The sequence below is a fragment of the Zophobas morio genome, unplaced genomic scaffold (assembly GCF_036711695.1).
Source record: "Zophobas morio isolate AGI-343-1 ecotype UQ-CSIRO unplaced genomic scaffold, CSIRO_AGI_Zmor_V1 ptg000057l, whole genome shotgun sequence".
Classification (NCBI taxonomy): domain Eukaryota; kingdom Metazoa; phylum Arthropoda; class Insecta; order Coleoptera; family Tenebrionidae; genus Zophobas; species Zophobas morio.
Window position 1 is genome coordinate 1,343,793 of NW_026972162.1, and position 22,576 is coordinate 1,366,368.

The window sequence follows — 22,576 nt, forward strand, 5'->3', positions numbered from 1 at the left end:
TTGAGTTTTTTAAGTTGTTAAGTACTAAAATACGAGTTTGTTGTCTGGAATTATCGACTGTTGAAAGTTTGAACGTTCTATTCATCCTCTGCGTAAACTGATGACGTCATCGCGTTATAAGTTTTTCTATTTTTAATAAAGTTCGTAAAGCCAAAAACAGGACAGGATTTTAAAAACAACCTCAACACTTTTTGAAAAAAAATCTAATTGCAAAATCAAAATTAAGGGAAAAGTGTCAAATTTAGTTTGAAGACACCGAAAAAAAAATGGGCACATTTCATCAAGTACCAATTTTCGTAATTTCTGTGTATTTCGATACAGTTTTACTCCAGATTTTCACCAACGTCTTTAGACAACTAAAAGACAATTTTGACTCTTCAATAAAATAAAAAAAAAGTAAAGATCGTAGGTTCATAATTTTTTTTAAATAATAAAACTTGAAATAAGGATAACAAATTGGAAAATCGCTTGTATTGGAATATTTTTACAGATCAAAATTACTTGAAAAATGAACAATATCGCTAAAATTTAATTTTTTACATTTGTTCTTTAATACTGGTGTTTTTTGTTTAGAAAACTACGAAATATTTTTGATTTTAACTAAAATAAAATATGATTGTAAATTTAAAAAAAATGTTGGCACTTGATTTTACTTGAAATTGTTTTCTTAATATAATTTCAATAGATCAGTGTTTACCAATTCATTGTATTCTGTAAAATATTTTGAAAAAAACCACAATCATTCAATTAGTATTCAAAAAAGGTGAAATTTTGATTAAAAATATCAACAACTTGGCAGCAAATTTTGTCTTTCCAGAATTTTTTTTCAAAATTTTTGAATGTTTAAAAAAGAATAACATATTGTATTATTTATTAAAAACAATAAAATTTGTAAAAAAAATTGTTAAAAAAACAAATTTTGTATTAATTTACAGAATTTGAGAAAAAATTATTATTAGGAGAAAAATAATTAAAAAATTGCTTGCTTGACATTCATTTACAAAAACAAAATATCAAATTAGACAGATTGATTTCAAAAATGTGAAAAATTAGCTACTTAAATAAGCGTAGATTTGGGTCCACGAACTTTTTAAATTATTTTTGCGTTACTCAATAAACAGTCCTTAACAACGAGTTGTAGAGTTAGTGTGTCCTTTTTTAACCACCCTGTATATTTGTAAGTAGTGTTCCTAACCTCTTTGGTGTTTTATTTATTTTCTAGAAATATTAAAAATTAAAATATTCAAAACATTTTAAACTTTTTCTTGCTTCAAGATCTTCAAAAACTGCATTTTCTGCAAAATATTTTAAGATTTTAAGAGCAAATTGCTGCTGTTTTTCCCTTAGAAAAGAAAAGTCAAAGCTTTATACACATTTTTTTGTTCTGGGGTTTTTAGAAGGAACAGAAGCTTAAAAATAATATTTTAACATGGTTTTTAACAACTGTTAAGTTAGTGTGTGTATTAAACAATTAGAATAAACAAAAAAGGAAAATTTTGAACAAAAATTTGAAAAATTCAAACATCGGAATCTCGATAAATCTAGAAATTGAGAAATTAAAAAGCTTTAAAAGTCGAAAATTTTGAAAACCGAAAAATTGTAAAATCCAAAAATCAAGGCCGAAAAGTAAAAAAATCGAAAAATTAAAATACTCAGAAATTGAAAAATTCCAAAAATTGAAAAGCAAGGAAGTGGAAATACCAAAAAACGTAAAATTAAAAACTGAAAAATGTAAAAGTTAAAAATTGAAAAATTGAATAATCGAAAAACTGAAAGTTAAAACACGAAAAATCGGTAATTAAAAAAAAACGAAAGACTGAAAAATCAAAAAATCGGAAAATTCCAAAACTGAAATGATGAAAAATTAGGAACTCGAAAAACTGGAAAATCGAAACGTTGAAAAATTGGAAAATCAAAACGCCAAAAAATGGAAAACAGAATTAAAAAAATCCAAACATTGAAAAATTGAAATATTTCGAATAAAGTTGAGAAATCGAAATAGCTCAAAGAAAAATTGGAATTTGAAAAATAGGAAAATTAAAAAATGAAAAATCGAAAACTGAAAAACCGAAAAATTGGAAAATGGAAGAGTCGGACAGTCAAAAAAACCGAAAAATTAAAAATTTTAAAACTTAAAAATTGAAAAAGAGGAGAATGGAAACACCAAAAATCGTGAAATTGAAACTCGAAAAATCGAAAAATGGAAAAATCGAAAATCTGGAAAGTTAAAAAACGAGGAATCGGGAAATCAAAACATCAAAAATTAAAAAAAAGGAAAAATTTATAAATCGAAAAATAGAAGAATTGAAAAACTGAAAAATTGAAAAATTAAAAGATTCCAAAACTGAAATGACGAAAATTTGGGAACTCGAAAAATTGGAAAAACGAAAAGTTCACAAATCGAAAAACCGAAAAATAGGAAAACAGAAATCGTAAAATCCAAACAGCAGACGATTGAGAAATTGAAACATGAAACCATCGAGAAATCGAAAAGTCGAGAAGTCGAAAATTCGAAAAGTCGACAAATCGAAAGAACCCAAAAGCGAAAAACTAAAATTTGAATAACGGAAGAATCGAAAAACTGAAAAAACGAAAAATTGATGAGTCGAACAGTCAAAAATTGAAAAATCAAAAATTTAACAAATAAAAAAATGGAAAAACCCAGAAATTGAAAAATTCCCAGAATAGAATTGTAGAAAAATTGACAAATCGAAAACTTGAAAATTTGAGAAATCGAAAATTCGAAAATCAAACAATTGAAAAAGAAGGAAATGGAAACACCAAAAATCGTAAAACTGAAAATCGAAAAATGTAAAATTCAAAAATCAAAAATTTGAAAAATCGAAACGTTAAAAAATTGGAAAACTGAAATAGAAACATTAAACGATCGAGAAATCGAAAGAGCCCAAAAGCGAAAAATTAAAATTTGTTAGAAATTGAAAAATTAAAAAAAATGAAAAACCGAAAAACTGAAAGAAGGAAAAATTGAAAAATCAAAAAACTGAAGAGTCGAAGAGTAAAAAAATTGAAACATTAAAAATTTAACAAATCGAAAAATTTAAAAACCCAGCAATTGAAATATTCTCAAAATTGAAATGTTCAAAAATTGACAAACCGAAGACTGGAAAATTCGAGAAATCGGAAATTCGAAAATCAAATAACTGATGAAGGAAATGGAAACATTAAAAAACGTAAAACCGAAAAACTGAAAATCGAAAAATCTAAAATTAAAAATTGAGAAATCGAGAAGGTGAAATAGCCCAAAAACGAAAAATTGAAATTTGAACTATTGAAAAATTTTAAATTTAAAAAATCTATAAATAAAAAAAAAATTGCTTCCGTGAATTGATCTGATCTGACCTGACCTGACCTAACCTGATATAACATGACATGACCTGAGCTGATCTGCTTCCCTCAGTTAATGTCTTAAAGAATTGGAATAAACGAAAAAGTAAAATTTTGAACAAAAATGTGAGAAACAAATTTTGAATATTTTGGTTTATTTTCAGTGAACTGAAGTTTGACCGACTTTAAAATAGAATCTGAAAAATTGAATCTCAGGACTTGGAAAACATTTTTCCAGTTCCAACTTTTGCCATGGGAGTTTTTCTTAATAACTTAAAATATTTAAACAATTGTACTTAGACTTTGAAATAAAATTTAAAAAAATAAATTTTAGGATTTCAAACACATTTTCTCTAGTTACAGCTAGTGAAGTGAAAGTTTTTCTCAAGATCTTAACATTTTTCTTTCAATTCTGATCAAAATCAAAATATCAAAATTATATTTATTAGAATAGAATAAGCAAAAACCTTCTAGCAAAGATTCAACCAGCAAAATTGACAAATTTTCCATTACAAACCATAACAAGAACACTTTGTGATTTCTCTGCGTCAACATCACCTCTTCATCCCCCCGCCCGCGCCAACCCAGCGTCCGAAAGCTCGAGCCGACCATGTCCCGCGCCTCCAACTTCCCAAAGTCCGTACCCTAATTGCGCCGAAAGTGGGTTAGTGACCCTCGGCGGCCTTGAACCGCCGCCCCCGACCGACGTTCCCGGAGGTAATTAAGCGCCGCGGCGCAGCTAATTGAAGCTGTGGCGCTTGCGTTGTGCGCTTATTAAAGAAGCGCACTGGGTCACGAGGGGAATAATGAACGAGGATGGAAGTCAAGGGAAAGTATTTTTAAAGAGTGAAATTAGACGGCTTGGGGCAGGTCAAGACGGCTCCTCCGGGTGACCATTCATTAGGGCCGCCGCCGCCGCAGCAATCAGGCATACCGAGTGGGAGCAAAAACGGGCAATTAAGACTGGATGCTCCTCCAAGTACTGTTGGGTGTACCGTGGCCTGGGTGCATCGTGCGATCTAGGGGCTCGCTCTGGAGCAGATGCGCCATTTTTCCGTATCGATTCCGATTGACTGGATATCGGTGCCCGGATAGAGCCGCAGCTAAGAAAACTGGGGGCGGCGACGGTTACACCCTCCGACGTATCGTATGTGAGTGTGTGACGGGTTCCTTCGGGGCGGACAGCTTGACTAATGCTAAGAATACGGAAAAGAACGGGGGAGGAGGGGGAGGGAGCGCTGCAGGAAAATGGAAAAGTTCCGGGTGCGATGCATGGTGGGGGCGGGGGAGAGGCGCGGGGGCGGCGGCGTGGGGCTGCTTAGTATGCCGCTTCGGCGGCTGGTAGTGTTACATGGGAAATGACAATTCTATCTGGAAATTTACAGGGACGAGGAGAAAATTTTACGGGATGGAGGGTGCGGGGGAGGGAGGGCTTCTGAGCTATACTTGAACTATTTCGACATTTGTGCAATATAATACAAGTTTGTGTAAGTTATCTGCTTGGTTACAATCAAGTACGTGCTATCAAAGCGGAGAGATAGCTTACGGGGGCGGGGGGTGGCTTGGCGGAAGAGGAGTTTGCTCCAGGATTTAGACCATTTCACGCTCTGGGAACATGGAAATTTGGGGTTTGGTTAAAAATCGTTAAATGGACTGGTTTTTATTTATTAGCAAATAATTCATTGCACACACACCATTAGAATTGATTGTCCAAATTGTACTGAGAATTTTAAACGAAATTGCAAATCATTAATAAAGAGCGGAAAAAGAACAGGACCACAGTGTGACCCCTACAGTACACCACACATAACAAATCCACCCTAAAACATTTAAATCGTTTAACGAATAATAATAATTACAATAAATGCCATTCATAATGATCGAAGGTTGTTTAGTGAGTTTCCCTCGCCTCTGAAGTGCAATCAAACAAATCCCCCTTCTTTGAAAAGTTACAAAAATTGATTTTGCGTTTTTTTGTGATAACTTCTGTAATGTTAAAATTAGTGGCGTAAGTAACACTCCCGCAAACTAAGATTCAAAAAATTGAAAAATTCATAATCAAAAAATGGAAAAATTGCAAAAACTGAAAATATCCTAAAATCGAAAACTTGAAAAATCGAGATATCAAAAAATTTAAAAGTCGAAAAACTTTAAAAACTGAAAAACCGAGAAAACGAAAATTCGAAAATTGAAAAATTAAAACATATATTAAAAAATTGAAAAATAAGGAAAAACCCCAAAAAATGTAAAATCGAAAATTTGGAGAATCGAAAAATTGAAAAATGAGAAAATTAAAAATTCCGAGATTGAATTGACGAAAACTGAAATTGGAAATCGAAAAACTGAAAAGTGGAAACATCGAAAAATTTGAAAATTGAAAAGTTAAAACATTGAGACATCGAAAAATCGAAACATGAAATATAGAGAAATTGAAAAGTTGAGAAGTCGAAAAACTGAAAAATCCGGAAATCGAACATAAGTCAAGAAATAGAAAAATTGAAAAATCGGAAAACTGAAAAACTGGAAAATGTAAAATCGAGAAATTGAAAAATCCAAAGATCGAAACAAGAAAGGATCGAGAAATCTAGAAATCGGGAAATCGAGAAAACAAATAGCCCCTAAAGCGAAAAATAAAAATTTGAATAATTGAAAAATTTTAAATCTAAAAAATCGGTAAATCCAAAAATCGAAAAATTGAAAAATCGGAAAATTGAACAATAGTGATCGAAACTTCAAAATCTCGATAAATTAAGAAATAGAAAAATTAAAACATCGAAAAACTGAAACATCGATAAATTAAAAAATCGAACAATATAAAACCGGGAAATTGAAAATTCGAAAAATCCAGCAATCGAGACATCAAAAAATTGAAAAATTCGAAAATTTGGAAAATCGAAAACTTGTTAAATCGGAAAATCAAAAAGTAGGAAAATTGAAAAACTTGAATTCGAAAAATTGAAAACTTGAAATCTGTATTGAAAAATTTTAAATTGAAGAATCTATAATTTAAAAAAATCGAACGTTTAAAAAATCGAAAACTTGGAAAATCAATGAACAATTGAAAATTCGAAAAACTGAAAAATACCAAAACTGACACATTGAAAAATTGAACATCCGAAAAGCTGAAAAATTGAGATATCGAAAAATGGAAAAGTCGAACTCGAAAAATCGAGAATTTATATATCGAACAATTGAAAAATCAAAAATCTGAAAAATCGAAAAATCGAGGAATTGACTGAAAGATCTAAAATCGAGAAGTCAAAAAATCGAAAGATAAGAAATCGAAACAAAAAAAAAATAAAATTGAAAAAATGAAAATTCAAAAATCTTAAAAATCCAAAAATCGGAGAATCGGAAAATAGGAGAATCGGAAAATAGGAGTCTCCAAAAATTGAAAAATCTAAACGTGGAAAAGTTAAGAAACCGAAAAATCGGAAAATCAAAGTCAAGAAACCGAAAAATCTAAAAATCGATTATTCGAAAAATCGAAACATCGAAAAATCGAAAATTTAGGGAGACCAAAAATTAAAACATTGAAAAACTGAAGAATTGAAAAATTGACTAATCGGGAAATTTGAACAATTGAATAATCGAAACGTCGAAATCTCGGTAAATCGAGAAATTTTGAACTGAAAAATCGAAACACTGGAAAATTAAAAAGCGAAAAATTAAAAAATTCGAAAATCAAACATTGTAAAAATGGAAAATTTGAAAAACCCAAAAATCTAAAACCGAGAAGTCGAAAATCGAGAGATGTAGATATCGAAACATCAAAAGACTGAAAAATAGAAAAATAGTTCTTCAATTTTTAAACTGGAAAAAATGAGAAGTCGAAAAATTGAAGAACCGAAAAATTTAATTCCGAAAAGTTGAAAAATTTAAATACCGAGAAACGATAAATGAAAAATAAAAAATTAGAAAAACTGAAAAATCTAAAACTCCAGAAGTCGAAAGATGAAAAAATTGAAAAACTGATAAACTGTAAATCGAAAAATCTAAAATTTAAAGATTCGAAAAATTGAGAAACTTAAAACCGAAAACTCGAAAAGCTGAAGAATCGGGAGATCGAAAACTCGAAATGTCGGAAGTCAAAAAATCGACAATTGAAACGTCAAAAGTCTGAAAAGTCCAAAAATTGAAAAATCGAAGAATTGACTGAAAAATTTCAAATCGAGAGGTCAAAAAATCGAAACATTAAAAACTGAATTTAAAAAATAGAAAAATCGAAGAACTGAAAAATTGAAACCTTGAGAAAATCGAACCATCAAAAATTCGATAACTCGAAAAAATTGAAACAGAAAAATCTAGTATTTAGAAAAATCGAAACGTCTACATCTGGATAAATTGAGAAACGTTGAAAAATCGATAAATTTTAAAGGAGAAAAATTCCAAAATCGAAAATTTGAAAAACCCAAAAATCTAAAACCGAGAAGTTAAAAAATCGAATCATCAAGAAACTGAAAGATAAAAAAATTGAAAAATTGAAGAACTGTAAATTCGAAAAAATGAGAACTCGAAAAATTAAAAAGCCGAAAAATCTAAATCCGAGAAACTAAAATAAAAAAAAATCGAAAAATTGAAAAAACCCAAAACTGAAATCTATATATAAATCGAATATCGTAAAGTTGAAAAATTGAAGAAAAATAAAAAATTCGAAAATTTGAAAAATCCAAAAACTGAACAACCTAAAAGATGAAAAATCGACAAATGGAAAACTCGAAAAATCGAACTCAAAAAATCGAAAATTTCACATATCGAACACTTGAGAGAATAAAAATCTGAAAAATCAAAAAACAGAAAATCGAAAAATTGAAGAACTGACTGAAAAATGTAAAATTGAGAAGTCGAAAAATTGAAAACGCGAGAAATAGAAACATCAAAAAAATTAAAAATCATAAATTTAAAATCGAAAATTTAAGAAATCGAAATTCATGAAAAATTTATAGACGCAAAAAAAATTGAAAAATCTCACAACTGAAACACTGAAAAATTGTGATCCAATTGATTTTTTTACAAAAATTTCGATGTCCAGGCATTGTTATTATAAATTATAGTAACATTACTCTTGTAAAATTTGGAAATTCATTCCATTGTTGGTGAGGATGACTAGACAAATTTTGGTTAGCGTTTTACCATCTATTTAGATTACATTCCTAGCATACGGTACGTACAAAATTTGACAACCATTGGTCGTCCGGTAATTTCGGATATTATCCGATTAATAAAAATGGACACAGACGGTGGACAGACAGACAGACGGAAACCTATTTTCCGTACTCTAGCGGTTATAAAACATCGAAAAAAAACGAAATACTGGAACGAAAAGGATCGTAGGTCACTCTAGCCCAGATTTTTCGCCGTTCCGTGTCACCTGCTATTAGTAAATTAAATTCCGCCCACTGCGTAAATCCCGGTCCTTATATCATTTCATAGTAGTTTTTACGAGGGGCCGTATTGTTTTTCATTTGATAAGAACCAATTTGCCGGCGAGAGATCCGCGCCTATTCTCCATTGGAAGAATCAGCTGTTTAAGACTTAATAAGAGTTCTCGAAGAAGGGAAACTTTTTACGACAATAATAAAATTATTGATTTTCGTCCAAATTAGGGGCAACTTGTATGCTGGAGGAAGAAGCATATTAAAATTTTAAGTGGATATTTTCTGAGGGAGCGCGGAAAAGGTTTTTTGCTAAATGTTGCCGAGAGCTCTGATTGCTGCACTTGTTAACTTAATGCCGATCGACTATTACGGTTATGGAAAGTCAACAGTTAGAGAGCTGGAAGTTGGGAGAGCTTTGTTGTATCAATAAATGAGTGATTTTAGTCATTTGCGAAACGCCTCGGGCAAGTGGTTACAACGTGATGAATGCTGCCGGAAGACCACCATTTTTTTGTCAGTGTGACTAGTTCGCTGACAGTAATTCTGAAAAGGAAGTGGCGTCACAGTAAATAATACTCGGAGGGATTTGAAGTGGTGTGTTAAGACATACCTACGTTTTTCTAGGCAAGGCAAACACACATTTAGATTTACACATCTATCTCAGATAAGAATTTTTTTTTAAATAACCGAGATATCAAACCGGAATTGTTTTTTTTTGTGAAACTGTCCTCATAATCAATCAAACAAAAAAAAAAAAAACAAAAGAACCTGAGGGGGTTCTGGGGAACACAGAGGCGTATTTTATGCAGCAACCGGAATTTAATCTACTAATAGCTGGCGTGTTGCCTCACCGCTGCCTTTATCACTGTGCATTATGTTTGCTTTTTACACGAAATGTACACGAAGGAATGTTCATTAATTATATAAACAACGCTAAACGGACTGTCCCACTCTCTGCATGTTTTATCACACGTTAAATAAAACAGTCCTCGAAACGCAGACCGCAATAAATCAATCGAGATCTAAAATTTATTAGCGACAAGGGTCGGGAAAAAAAGTTCAAACTTCACGTGTCCTGACGATGCACGTTTTCGGCTTACTTGCAATTTTCGAGGAGCCGATCTGAAGACGTGCTCGAGGGGCGGACGAGAACAGGGAGAGATGCATGACGTATCTGGGATCTGGCGCAAAGGGGTGACCTTTCGGGGTATCCTTTACGTCTGCTGATTTTAACGGTATCGATCAAAGGGGGCTGCGAGGGATGCTGGAAGGGGTGTAATTAGTAAAAATGTGACCTTATGTGGCTGTTCGAAACAAATGTAACTAAAGTGTAAAACTATGTCGGTGCTTAAGACAAGTCCAGACTTCAAGTAGTCTGATTTATATTCATTCTGCAGTTGTCGCTGTACACCCATTATGGTACCAAGTGCAAAAAAGGGCGTTTTAGTTACATTAATTGAGAAGATTTTGCCTTTTCAGTACGAAAATGAGTAACTTTCTCTTAATAAGACGTTTATTTGAAACAATTAATCGATGACCACACTCGAGCCACACAGGCCTCAGATGGAAGAATGAGACAGTGGTTGTTTCCAAGTACGAAGCAAATTTTATGCAATCAGTTTGACAACCCGTCTTCGACAGAAACGGGTTTTGACACCAATAACATAAATAAAACAGGCGTTTTCTACCAAATACGGCACAATTACTAATAATAACACTAGGTGGTAATAATGGTAAAAATTGCGAAGCATGGAACATAAAAACCTTGTGTACGTCCACAATACAGATAACATTCCGTGGCGTTATCCAGATGGAGGTGTGCATTAGATGTAAAAGTATAATTATCGTGGAGTCATCCTCCAAAACCACTAATTTTAACAACGTAATAAAGTCCCTGGAATTTTTTTAGCCATTATTTTATCTCCCCAGATAACGAGTGTAGCTAATGGTCTTTTCGGTCATGGTATTTAAGATATGAAATGTACAAAACAATAAAAAATTATCTTTGTTGGTAGGTAGTTTTTAGAATTGCCATTAGTCTTGTCTTAAGAACCAATTAAGTGAATTTACGACTGCATCAAACGAAACGTCAAACACAGTTTCCTGTGTGGGTTGCCTTTCTTTTCTCAACCACAAATCTTCCTCGGTCTATTAAAAAATTGGCAAAGGCTAGCCGTGGCGGATTGGGTGTGTTATTACTTAAAATATCTAAAACAATAAGAGCAGGGGAAAGGAGAGCGAAAGGCTGGTTATCGGCCTGAATGCGTGCTGGCCTGATTTTTTGTGTAACGAAAGATATTTTCGAAAAAGCGCTCCTCAAAAACGACTTCAGATACAAATTATGAAAAAATTCGTTCGTATGGTGTCCGTTTTCCAAAATATTTACGTTTAAATTTGAAAAACTAGTGGCTGGTCTCCAAATTACCTAGCTTCAGATTTGAATTTTTAAAATATCTCAAAATTTACCAATCTGATTTTGGCAATTTTGGTGAAATGAGGTCAAATGTCGACAAACAAACTTGTTAAAAAATTTAAGAGCTTGAATTTGGATGTAGAGAATTGTTTTATTTTCTGAAGACTTTCAATGGGAAGTCAAACTTTTCGAATTCTATTTATTAAATATCTAAAAATTATTTTTTTTTCCAGGTTCTTGGAAAATGGATGAAAATTCTGAAAGATAGATTTTGACGAATTGAATCGAAAAGTGTAACGTATCAGTGGTCTCGGACCAAGATAATGGGTACAAATGAAATTTTTTAACCATCAATAATGGTATTTTTTCACAAGAACACGTTCAGCAGGACTCTACAAAAACTGGTAAGTCAAAAATTATGAAAAAATTCAGTGTTAGGCGGAAATCCCGTGTTTATTGAGGAAAAAAACTAGAAGTTTGCACGATGTCCACTTTCCAAAATATCTAGGTTCAAATTCGAATTTTTAAAATATCTCAGAATTTGCCATATTTTGGTATTTTTTATGAAATGAGGGGAAGTATATACAAACGGTCATGTCAGGAAATTTTAGAAACTTGAACTTGTCTGCGCAGAATTTTTTTGCATTCTTTTGAAGACTTTCAAGAGAAAGTCAAAATTTTAAACTTGTATTAAATGTGAAAAATTGTTTTTTTTTTTCAATGTCCCTATAAAATCGCCAGAAAATTCTGAGGGATAGATCTCGACAAATTAAATCGAAAAATATAGCATATTAGTAGTCTCGGACCACGATTATGGATACAAATGAAATTTTTTAACCATCAATAATGGTAGTTTTCCAAAAAAACACGTTCGGCAGGACTCCACAAAAACTGGTAAGTCAAAAATTATGAAAAAATTCAGTGTTACGCAGAAATCCCGTGTTTATTGAGGACAAAAATTAGAAGTTCGTACGATGGCCACTTTCCAAAATATCTAGGTTCAAATTCGAATTTTTAAAATATCTCAAATTTAGCCATATTTTGGCATTTTTTGTGAAATGGGGCGAAGTATCTACTAATGGGTTTGTCAGGAAATTTCAGGAGCTTGAACTTGTCTGCGGAGAATTTTTTTGTATTTTGTTGAAGACTTTCGAGAGAAATTCAAAATTTTGAAGTTCTATGAAATGCTAAAAAATTGATTTTTTTTCAATGTCACTAGAAAATTGCCAGAAAATTCTGAGGGATAAATCTCGACAAATTAAATCGAAAAATATATCATATTAGTAATCTCCGACCATGATTATGGGTACAAGTGAAAGTTTTTAACCATCAATAATGGTATTTTTCCAAAAGAACACATTCAGCCCGACTCCACAAAAACTGACAACCCAAAAGTTATGAAAAAATTCAGTGTTAAGCAACAATCCCGTGTTTATTGAGGAAAAAAATTACAAAATCGTACGATGAATACTTTCCGAAATATTTAGGTCCAAATTCGATTTTTTAAAATATCTCAAAATTTGCCATAGTTTGGCATTTTTTGTGAAATGAGGGGAAGTATCTACTAACGGGTTTGTCAAGAAATTTTAGAAACTTAAACTTGTCTGCAGAGAATTTTTTTATATTTTTTCGAAGACTTTCCAGAGAAAGTCAAAATTTTGAAGTTCTATTAAATGCCAAAAAATTGTTTTTTTTTTCAATGTCCCTATAAAATCGCCAGAAAATTCTGAGGGATAGATCTCGACAAATTAAATCGAAAAATATAGCATATTAGTAGTCTCGGACCAAGATTATGGATACAAATGAAATTTTTTAACCATCAATAATGGTAGTTTTCCAAAAAAACACGTTCGGCAGGACTCCACAAAAACTGGCAAGACAAAAATTATGAAAAAATTCAGTGTTACGCAGAAATCCCGTGTTTATTGAGGACAAAAATTAGAAGTTCGTACGATGGCCACTTTCCAAAATATCTAGGTTCAAATTCGAATTTTTAAAATATCTCAGAATTTGCCATATTTTGGCATTTTTTATGACATGAGGTAAAGCATATACAAACGGTCATGTCGGGAAATTTTAGGAACTTGAATTTGTCTGAGCAGAATTTTTTTGTATTTTTTTGAAGACTTTCAAGACAAAGTAAAAATTTTCAATTTCTATTAATTGCCAAAAAATTGTTTTTTTTTTTCAATGTCACTATAAAATCGCCAAAAAATCCTGAGTGATAATCTCGACAAATTAAATCGAAAAATACAGCGTATAGCAGTCTCGGACCAAGATGGATACAAATGAAATTTTTTTACCATCGATAATGGTATTTTTCCAAAAGAACACATTCAGCACGCCTCCATAAAAACTGGTAAGACAAAAATTATGAAAAAATTTAGTGTTAAGCAGAAATCCCGTGTTTATTGAGGAAAAAAATTAGAAATTCGTACGATGGCTACGTACCGAAATATCTAGGTTCAAATTCGAATTTTTAAAATACATCAAAATTTGCCATATTTTGGCATTTTTTGTAAAATAGGAGCAAGTGTACACGGACATCTAAAGAAATTTTAGGAACTTGAACTTGTCTGCTGAGAATTTTTTTGTATTTCTTTGAAGACTCAAAGTAAAGTCAAATTTTTCAAATTCTATTATATAAATGCCAAAAATTTTTTTGTTCACTAGAAAATCTCCAAAAACTTCTGAGGGAAGTAATCTATAAGAATCTATATACTATATACTATATAGTAGAAAATGTCAAAATTGCCAAAATCAGTCTTATCTCATCAAATACTAGCCCCGCCCACCCGCCCTCTATGTACTTGAAAGGTATGTTATTTGCCAAAATCAGTCTTATCTGAGCAAGTACTAGCCCCGCCCACCCACCCTCTATTTTCTTGAAGGGTATGTCATTTGCCAAAATCAGTCATGTTAGGAAGTACTATATACAAGTCGTTAGAATAAGAAGAGGGGGATAGGCGGGGCTAGTACTTGCTAAGATAAGACTGACTTTGGCAAATGACATACCCTTCAAGAAAATAGAGGGCGGGTGGGCGGGGCTAATATTTGATGAGATAAGACTAATTTTGGCAAATGAGAAGAAAATAGAGGACGGGCGGGCCTGGTTAGTACCTGGTAAAATAAGATCGATTTTGGCAGATGACATACCTTCCAAGAAAGGAGAGGGTGGGTGGGCGGGGCTAGTACCTGCTAAGATAAGAGTGATTTTGGCAAATGAGATTTCCTCTAAGAAAAAAACGGGCGGGTGGGCGGGGCTAGTACCTGCTAAGGTAAGACTGATTTTAGCAATGATAAACTCTTCTAAGAAATTTAATTAAATTATTATGTATAAGAAAAGACATTAGAGGCTCCAAAGCACTTTCAAATTCTTTCCAAACAGGAGTACCTAGAACCTTAAATTTTTCAAAAAAAAAACTCAGAAATAAGTACGTTAGCATTTTCCAAAAATAGAACTTTCAAATTTTCAAAATATCTCAAAGTTTGCCATACTTTATCATTTTTTGTGAAATGAGGGGAAGTATCTACAAACGGGTTTGTCAGGAAATTTTAGGAATTTGAACTTGTCTGCGGAGAATTTTTTTGTGTGTTTTTAAAGATTTTCAAGAGAAAGTCAAAATTTTCAAGTTCTATTAAATGCCAAAAAATTTTTTTTTCAGTGTCACTAGAAAATCGCCAGAAAATTCTATAGGATACATCTCGACGAATAATATCTTAAAATACAGCATATTAGTAGTTTCTGGTCAAGACCATAGTTACAAATCATAATTTTTAGTTAACAGTGGTAATTTTCCTAAAGAACACGTTCAGCACGACTCTGGAAAAACTGAAAAGTTATATAAAAATTATGAAAAAATTCATACTTACCCAAACATGTTATGTCTATCAGAGGAAAATCGTAGAAGTTCGTATGGTGTCTATTATCCAAAATATCTAGGTTCAAATCGAATTTTTTGATCATCTGAAAATTTGACGCATTTCATTTCGATAATTTTAAAGAAACCACAAGATATATTAACATATGGACATGTTAAAATACCTCCGGAGCTTCAACTTGACCAGGGAAATTTTTTTAGCAATTTTTTGAACACCGACAAATTTTTTTTAAAAAATCGGAAAACTGTCAAAAAATTCTTAGGGATAGATCTTAACGAGATGGATCCAAAAATATAACATATCATCAGTCTCGTACCACGATTATAAGTAGGTATAATAAGTCAAAATTCTAAGTGAATACATACTTTTTCATAAAACTCAAAAAATACTGAAAAATTACGAAAAAATTCACACTTTGAAAACATTCGTCATCAATTTTCGACAAAAATTTGAGATACACACAGTAGGAAGAATTTTCTGCGAGAGATCTAAAAAAAAATAACGATAATGTGAAGTCTGTATGAAACAGCCTGTATAATTCTGTAACAATCCGGCAAAGGTCTCGACTTTTGTCCTCCGCCCCAATAAGCCCCCGGATCGGCCAAAACGGGAAAACGTTAATTTGCGAATTTAATAATACGCATCTCCTCGTCCTCCATCTCGCCGTTCCGGTTGTAAGAGCCGCAATATCCATAACCTTAAGTGCCTTCCCCGGCGAAAGATTTCCACCGGAAGCCCCCTAATAATCCTCCGATAATTACTCTCTCCCTTGCCAAATTTTCGCGGCAATCGCCATTAATCAGCGCGCAAGCATCTCAAAAATAAACCCGCGGCTCTAAATAAATAACTCGCGTGTAGCAAGAGAGCTAACATCCATCAAAAAATATTTCCATGCGGAATAAATTGAAATCCATCAGCTCGCAGGAACCCCGCGGACTCGACGACATCCACAGACAGCTATTGTTATCCGTTGCTTCATTTTCATATTTCTGTTCGGTCCTCCCCACATTTTCGCGTCCCCGCCGCACACGTTATTGATCTTAATGACATATCTTCGCTCCGAGAGCTCCAGAATAAATATACATGGACCACTTATCCGGCCGGAGGAGTCCGGGGGCGGGAGCGCGATTGTTCGCGATGACATGCTGCGATTTCTTGTTCGAGGACTTACCTATTTGTTTTCCGGACAGATGATCGCGGTATTGTTTGTCGAATCATGTCGGCTCTAATCAGACCTCGAAAGAGATGACGCGGGGGCTTGACGAGGAGGGACAGGGCCGGAGTCGAAAAAAACATTGACGAACACATCTGTGTTAACGACGCTCGTCGCACTAGAATACCAATATTAGTGGTTGTTGCGAAATTGTTCCCGATAAAAACTTATTGCAGGATTTATGTTCAATTTAAATCACAATGGATCATGTCGCGGTACATTTCAGAAGCGTAGTTTGTAAACCTGGATAGCGTTTCTTCAAATTAAACTTAATAAACATTTGAATCAAATCAGATACGTTCTTAATGGCTTTTACCGCGATTGTAATAGATCAACTACTAAAATAACGCCAACGCAATTAATTGTTAAAGTTTCCTTAATGCGTCAGCTTTAAGTTAGGTGTAAATCCATTAAATCGGAACCCCCGGGCCACCATAAAGCATAAAATAAACTTCGTTATGACTAGGATTGTGTTAACAAAGATTCTGAGAAGTTTCGTACTATAAAAATGAAAACATATTTTAGAATCATTTGTATCGTTTCTGTCTGTCACTCCAGGCACTTCTGTTATTTCCGCCACTTTTTTCCTTAGCTCGTTTTTAAATTGTTTAGTCGTTTCTTTCGTTTTTGTCTCTTGATGTCTAACATGATTGAATTTCTTCTCGCATTTCTTCTTTCCGACATTCGTGTATTGCTTCTGGTCATTTCGTCAACCCTGTCGTTGAGGTTAGATCAGATCAGGTCATTTGTTTCCATTTTGATAAATTGGTAAGTTTCTCAGTTCAGTCGCTTGTTCCATTTTCGGCGTCTTTCTCGTTTTTCTGGTTACTTCAGTGATTCCTTTGATTTCTGACATTTCAGTCATTTCTTCAATTTTTGTTATTTCCGTCATTTCTAGTCATTTTGACCATTTGTGTCACTTTCTCATTTCTGTCATTTGAACTGCTGATTGTGTCGTCTTTGATATTTTCACTATTTTTATTTTTTGTGTTTTGTATTTCTTAAATTTATTTCATATGTTCTTCTATCTTCTCATTATTTTTGTATTTTTCGTACATTTTTTGTATTTTCTGTATTTCGTAGATTATTTGTCTTTATCTTTGATATTTTTGCTTTATTTTAAATATTTTTGTCTATAATTTTCTATCAACTGCATGCTTGCCCATCTTCGGTTCACTTTGTTTCTTGTGTTCCCTCTAGTCCTTTGTTCTCTCTGTTCTCTTTGTTCCTTTTGTTTCTTCTGTTTTCTGTTTCATCTGTTCCATTTGTTTTCTCTGTCCTCTCTGTTCTCGTTGTTCTGTTTAATCTGCTAAAAACAGCGTAAGTTGGCCAATATTCTAATCGAGTCCATTGGGCGACTGGCCACTTTTATGTTATCTCGACGTTTCATGAACTCTAGAGTACGAAAAAATGTGTCTCCCGTTTCCGTTTGTCTGTCTGCCGTCTGTCCATATTTTTATTAGTCAGGTAATCTCCGAGATTACCGAACCGATTGATGTGAAATTTATATATATAACTGGTAAAATGGTCAGCAAAATTAAATTTGTGGAGAAAAAGAACAAAATTGTGGCTATGTATAGCAGCTTTTCGATTTTTGGATGCTTCAATTTTATTCAATTTTTCATTTTTGGGATTTTTCGGCTTTTTTATCCTTCAATGTTTCTATTTTTCAATTTCTCGATTTTCCATTTTTTGATATTTCAGTGTTGAGATTTTTCAATTTTTCAATTTTTCAAATTTTCGAATTTTCGATTTTTTCCGTTTTTTGCTTTCTCGATTTTCCGAGGCCTCAGTTTTTCTATTCTATTTTTCGACTTTTAAATTTTTCGGTTTCTCAATTTCCAAGCTTCGACTTTTCGATTTTTTGATTTTCCCATTTGTATAATTTAGATTCCTGGACTTCTTCAATTTTTCGATTTTGGAATTTTCGACTTCTCGATTTTTCAACTTTTACATTCTTAAATTTTTCAATAATTATTTTAATTTTTTAATTTTTAAACTTTTAGATTTTCGGTTTCTTAATTTCCCGATTAATCGATTTTTCCAAGTTTCGACTTTTCGATTTTCCCATTTGTATAATTTTCAATGTTTAGATTCCTGGGCTTTTTCAATTTTTCGATTTTTTAATTTTCGACTTCTCGATTTTTCAACTTTTACATTCTTAAATTTTTCAATACGTGTTTTAATTTTTTAATTTTTAAACTTTCAGATTTTCGGTTGTTCAATTTCCCGATTAATCGATTTTTCCAAGTTTCGACTTTTCGATTTTCCTATTTTTATAATTTTCAATGTTCAAATTCCTGGACTTCTTCAATTTTTCGATTTTTCAATTTTCGACTTCTTGATTTTTCAACTTTTACATTCTTAAATTTTTCAATACGTATTTTGATTTTTTAATTTTTAAACTTTTAGATGTTTCGGTTTCTCAATTTCCCGATTAATCGATTTTTCCAAGTTTCGACTTGTCGATTTTCCCATTTGTATAATTTTCAATGTTTAGATTCCTCGACTTCTTCAATTTTTCGATTTTTCAATTTTCGACTTCTCGATTTTTCGACTTTTACATTCTTAAACTTTTCAATACGTATTTTAATTTTTTAATTTTTAAACTTTTAGATTTTCGGTTTCTCAATTTCCCGATTAATCGATTTTTCCAAGTTTCGACTTTTCGATTTTCCCATTTGTATAATTTTCAATGTTTAGATTCCTGGACTTCTTCAATTTTTCGATTTTTCAATTTTCGACTTCTCGATTTTTCGACTTTTACATTCTTAAATTTTTCAATACGTATTTTAATTTTTTAATTTTTAAACTTTTAGATTTTCGGTTTCTCAATTTCCCGATGAATCGATTTTTCCAAGTTTCGACTTTTCGATTTTCCCATTTGTATAATTTTCAATGTTTAGATTCCTCGACTTCTTCAATTTTTCGATTTTTCAATTTTCGTCGTCTCGATTTTTCGACTTTTACATTCTTAAATTTTTCAATACGTATTTTCATTTTTTAATTTTGAACTTTTAGATTTTCGGTTTTTCAATTTCCCGATTAATCGATTTTTCCAAGTTTCGACTTTTCGATTTTCCCATTTGTATAATTTTCAATGTTTAGATTCCTCGACTTCTTCAATTTTTCGATTTTTCAATTTTCGACTTCTCGATTTTTCGACTTCTCGATTTTTCGACTTTTACATTCTTAAATTTTTCAATACGTATTTTGATTTTTTAATTTTTAAACTTTTAGATTTTTCGGTTTCTCAATTTCCGGATTAATCGATTTTTCCAAGTTTCGAATTTTTCAGTTTCTCAATTTCCCGATTAATCGATTTTTCCAAGTTTCGACTTTTCGATTTTCCCATTTGTATAATTTTCAATGTTTAGATTCCTCGACTTCTTCAATTTCTCGATTTTTCAATTTTCGACTTCTCGATTTTTCAACTTTTACATTCTTAAATTTTTCAATACGTATTTTCATTTTTTAATTTTTAAACTTTTAGATTTCTCGATTTTTTTTTGTTTCGATTCCTAGTTCTTGGGATTTTTCGATTATCCAATTTTTCATATTTGATCTTTTAATTTTTCGATTGTTAAATTTTTAAATTTTTTAAATTTTTCTTCTACAGCTTCATTTGTTCTCTCTGTTCCCTCTACTTCTACTCATTCTGATTATTCTACTGCTTCTATTCTCTCTACCCTCTTGTCCTTCTTAACTGTGTTCTCTCTGTTTCACCCGTTCTCTATGTTCTATTCATTATGTTTCTTCAGTTCCCTTTGTTGTCACGGTTTCTTCTGGATTATCTGTTCTTTATGTTCTACTTATTCTATTAATTCTGTTGCTACATGTTGTCTTTGTTCCCTCTATTCTTTTCCTTCTGTTTCCTCTTTTCTTTTTGTTCCTTTTGTTCCTTCTGTTTTTTTTTGTTCCCCATACTCTTTTGTTTTTTTTTTTGCTTCCTCTGTTCTCCTTGTTTCGTTTATTCTGCTGCTACAACTCCCTTTGTTTTCTCTGTTCCCTCTGCTTCTGCTCATTCTGTTTATTCTACTCCTTCTAGTCCATCTACTCTTTTGTTTTCTATGTTCTTTCATAGCTGTGTTCTCTCTGTTTCCTCCGTTCTTCCTGTTCTATACATTAAATTTTTTTAGTTCCCTTTGTTGCCTCGGTTCCTTTTGCTTTCTCTGTTCTCCATGTTCAACTTGTCAGATTTATTCTATTGCTGCAGTTCTCTTTGTTGTCTTTGTTCCCTCTGCCCCCTATATTGCTTTTGTTGCCTCTGCCCCTTAGATCTTCTGTTCCGTCTATCCTTGCTGCCCATTTTGTTGACTCTGTTTCCTTTGTTCTCTTTGTTCTACTCTTCTTGTTCCTTCTGTTCCTTTTGTTAATTCTGTTTATTCTGCTCCTTTTGTTTCCTCTACCATTCTGTTCTATCTGTTATCTCTTAGCTCGTTTTTTCTGATTCCTTTGTTCTGCTTATTCTGTTCATTTTGTTCCTTCAATTCTTTTTGTTGCTTTGGTTGCCTCTGTTTTCTGTTCTCTCTATTCCCTTTGTTTTGTTTATTCTGTTATCATAGTTCCCTTTGGTCCCTGTGTTGTTTTTGTTGTCTCTGTTCCCTTTGGACCCTGTGTTGCTTTGGTTGCCTGTGTCGTTTAGATCTTCTGTATTCCCTCTATCCTTGCTGTCCTTTCCGGTGATTCTGATTCCTTTTACCCCTCTGTTTTGTTCCTCTTATTTCTTCTCCTTCTTCTGTTAATTCTGTTTATTCTGTTCCTTCTGTTCTTCCTACCCTTCTGTTCCCTTATGTTTCTTCTGTTCCTTCTGTTTCTTATGAAACAGCGCTTCATATTCATAGTTTGGAAAGCAATGATAGTAAAATTGGAACAGATGCAACAGACAGATAGCAAGTTAAAAAGACACAGACAAACTGTTGAGAAAATCGATATAGGACAGTCAAAAACAGATATCTAAGGCAAGGATGCAAAAATAGACAAGATCAAGGAAAGAAAAGAAGGTCCAGTCAAAAAATAAGGAATAACTTAAAGGAAAACTGGCGAATAAACTAAAAAATATAGAAAAATAGAGGGGAATACATAAACTCACAACAACGTAAAGCCAAAAACAGGACAAAAAGAGAAAATCGACGAGGCGAAACACCGATAAAGAACTGATGAGCAGAGGAAGATATAGAAGGATACAGATATTTTAAAAAGGAGGCATAAAATTGACCTGACGTTAGTCAAACTTAGGAAAAAAAGTTGTGCAAAGTGGCAACAGGAAGACCACTACCGATGAACAATGACAAAATTATAAAAAATCACAAATATTTTAACCGGCTTTGTACAACAATGACAACGAAAGTAAACAGAGCGAGGAAAGTGGGCAAACATTGACAACGATAGAAAAACTGAAATAAACAACTAAATTCCCGAAGACAACAAATTGACCCAGAAACAACATTACAACAAATAAGGCCACACAGAAATCCAGAAAGCCAGCGGGAAAATCCAAAAATCAGATCGCTTTTAAAATTTACAACGAGAACCAATTCAGGTTCTCGTCGACTTCACGCCACCGTGGAAATCCGTCGAGTCCGACCTTTGGTCCGGTTTGGGCCACGCACTCCGCCGGTAGATTTCCGTGAAAAAGATTTCACACGCATTCCGCCGAGAGGCGAAGGGGCTGGAATTCCTCGAGATTCTTCCGTTAAGTAGCTGTAAATTATTCAATTTGGGCGCTGATTATCGGAATTATAAATTCTGGCGACGCGTACACTACCAAGAGATGTGTGCATGATGGGGTTTTTAACCTCGGCACCGGAATGAATTAAACAAATTATTTTAGAAGGGTATAATTTTTGGTCATCAAAGCGGGGCAATTATCGCATTTACAGGCGCATAACTCAGGTGTTAAGACCAATTATAATCGAATTTTCGAGATAACGTAATGTCTTTATTGCACGAAAACGCAAACCGTCTGCCTCATACGTGCCAACGCTCTATCATTATTTTATGAGCCGGACGAGCGCTAACTAGGAAAATATACATCTCCGGGTGGACGCCACATCGCCACGGGGTGAGCGATGGCCGCCTACCGGCGAACACACCGTCATTACGCGCCGCACGAGACACCGAAAGGACCCATCCTGTCGCGATGCTGGAAATTCGGAGCGTCCCGCACGGCACGCCGACGGGCCCTCTGCTATACCGCGAGTGACCCTCTCCCTCTCGGTCCCCATAAATCTCCGAAAATCCCAAAATACATATTAACATGGATTTGGCTAAGGGCCGGCGGTTTGCAGCCCTTTGTTCGGTCGAGAGGTGTTGTGACGTATCGGCAAGGGCTGATCATTGTGC

General features: G+C 33.1%; 1 long non-coding RNA gene across 1 annotated transcript in view; it reads left to right on the forward strand.

Moving 5' to 3' along the window:
- LOC135143019 (uncharacterized) overlaps nucleotides 1-22,576 on the forward strand; it is a 126,696-nt gene that overhangs the window by 34,870 nt on the left and 69,250 nt on the right. The window contains exon 2 of the long non-coding RNA XR_010282661.1: nucleotides 11,370-11,540. This is a non-coding gene — a long non-coding RNA (uncharacterized LOC135143019). The remainder of the gene's footprint in view (nucleotides 1-11,369; nucleotides 11,541-22,576) is intronic.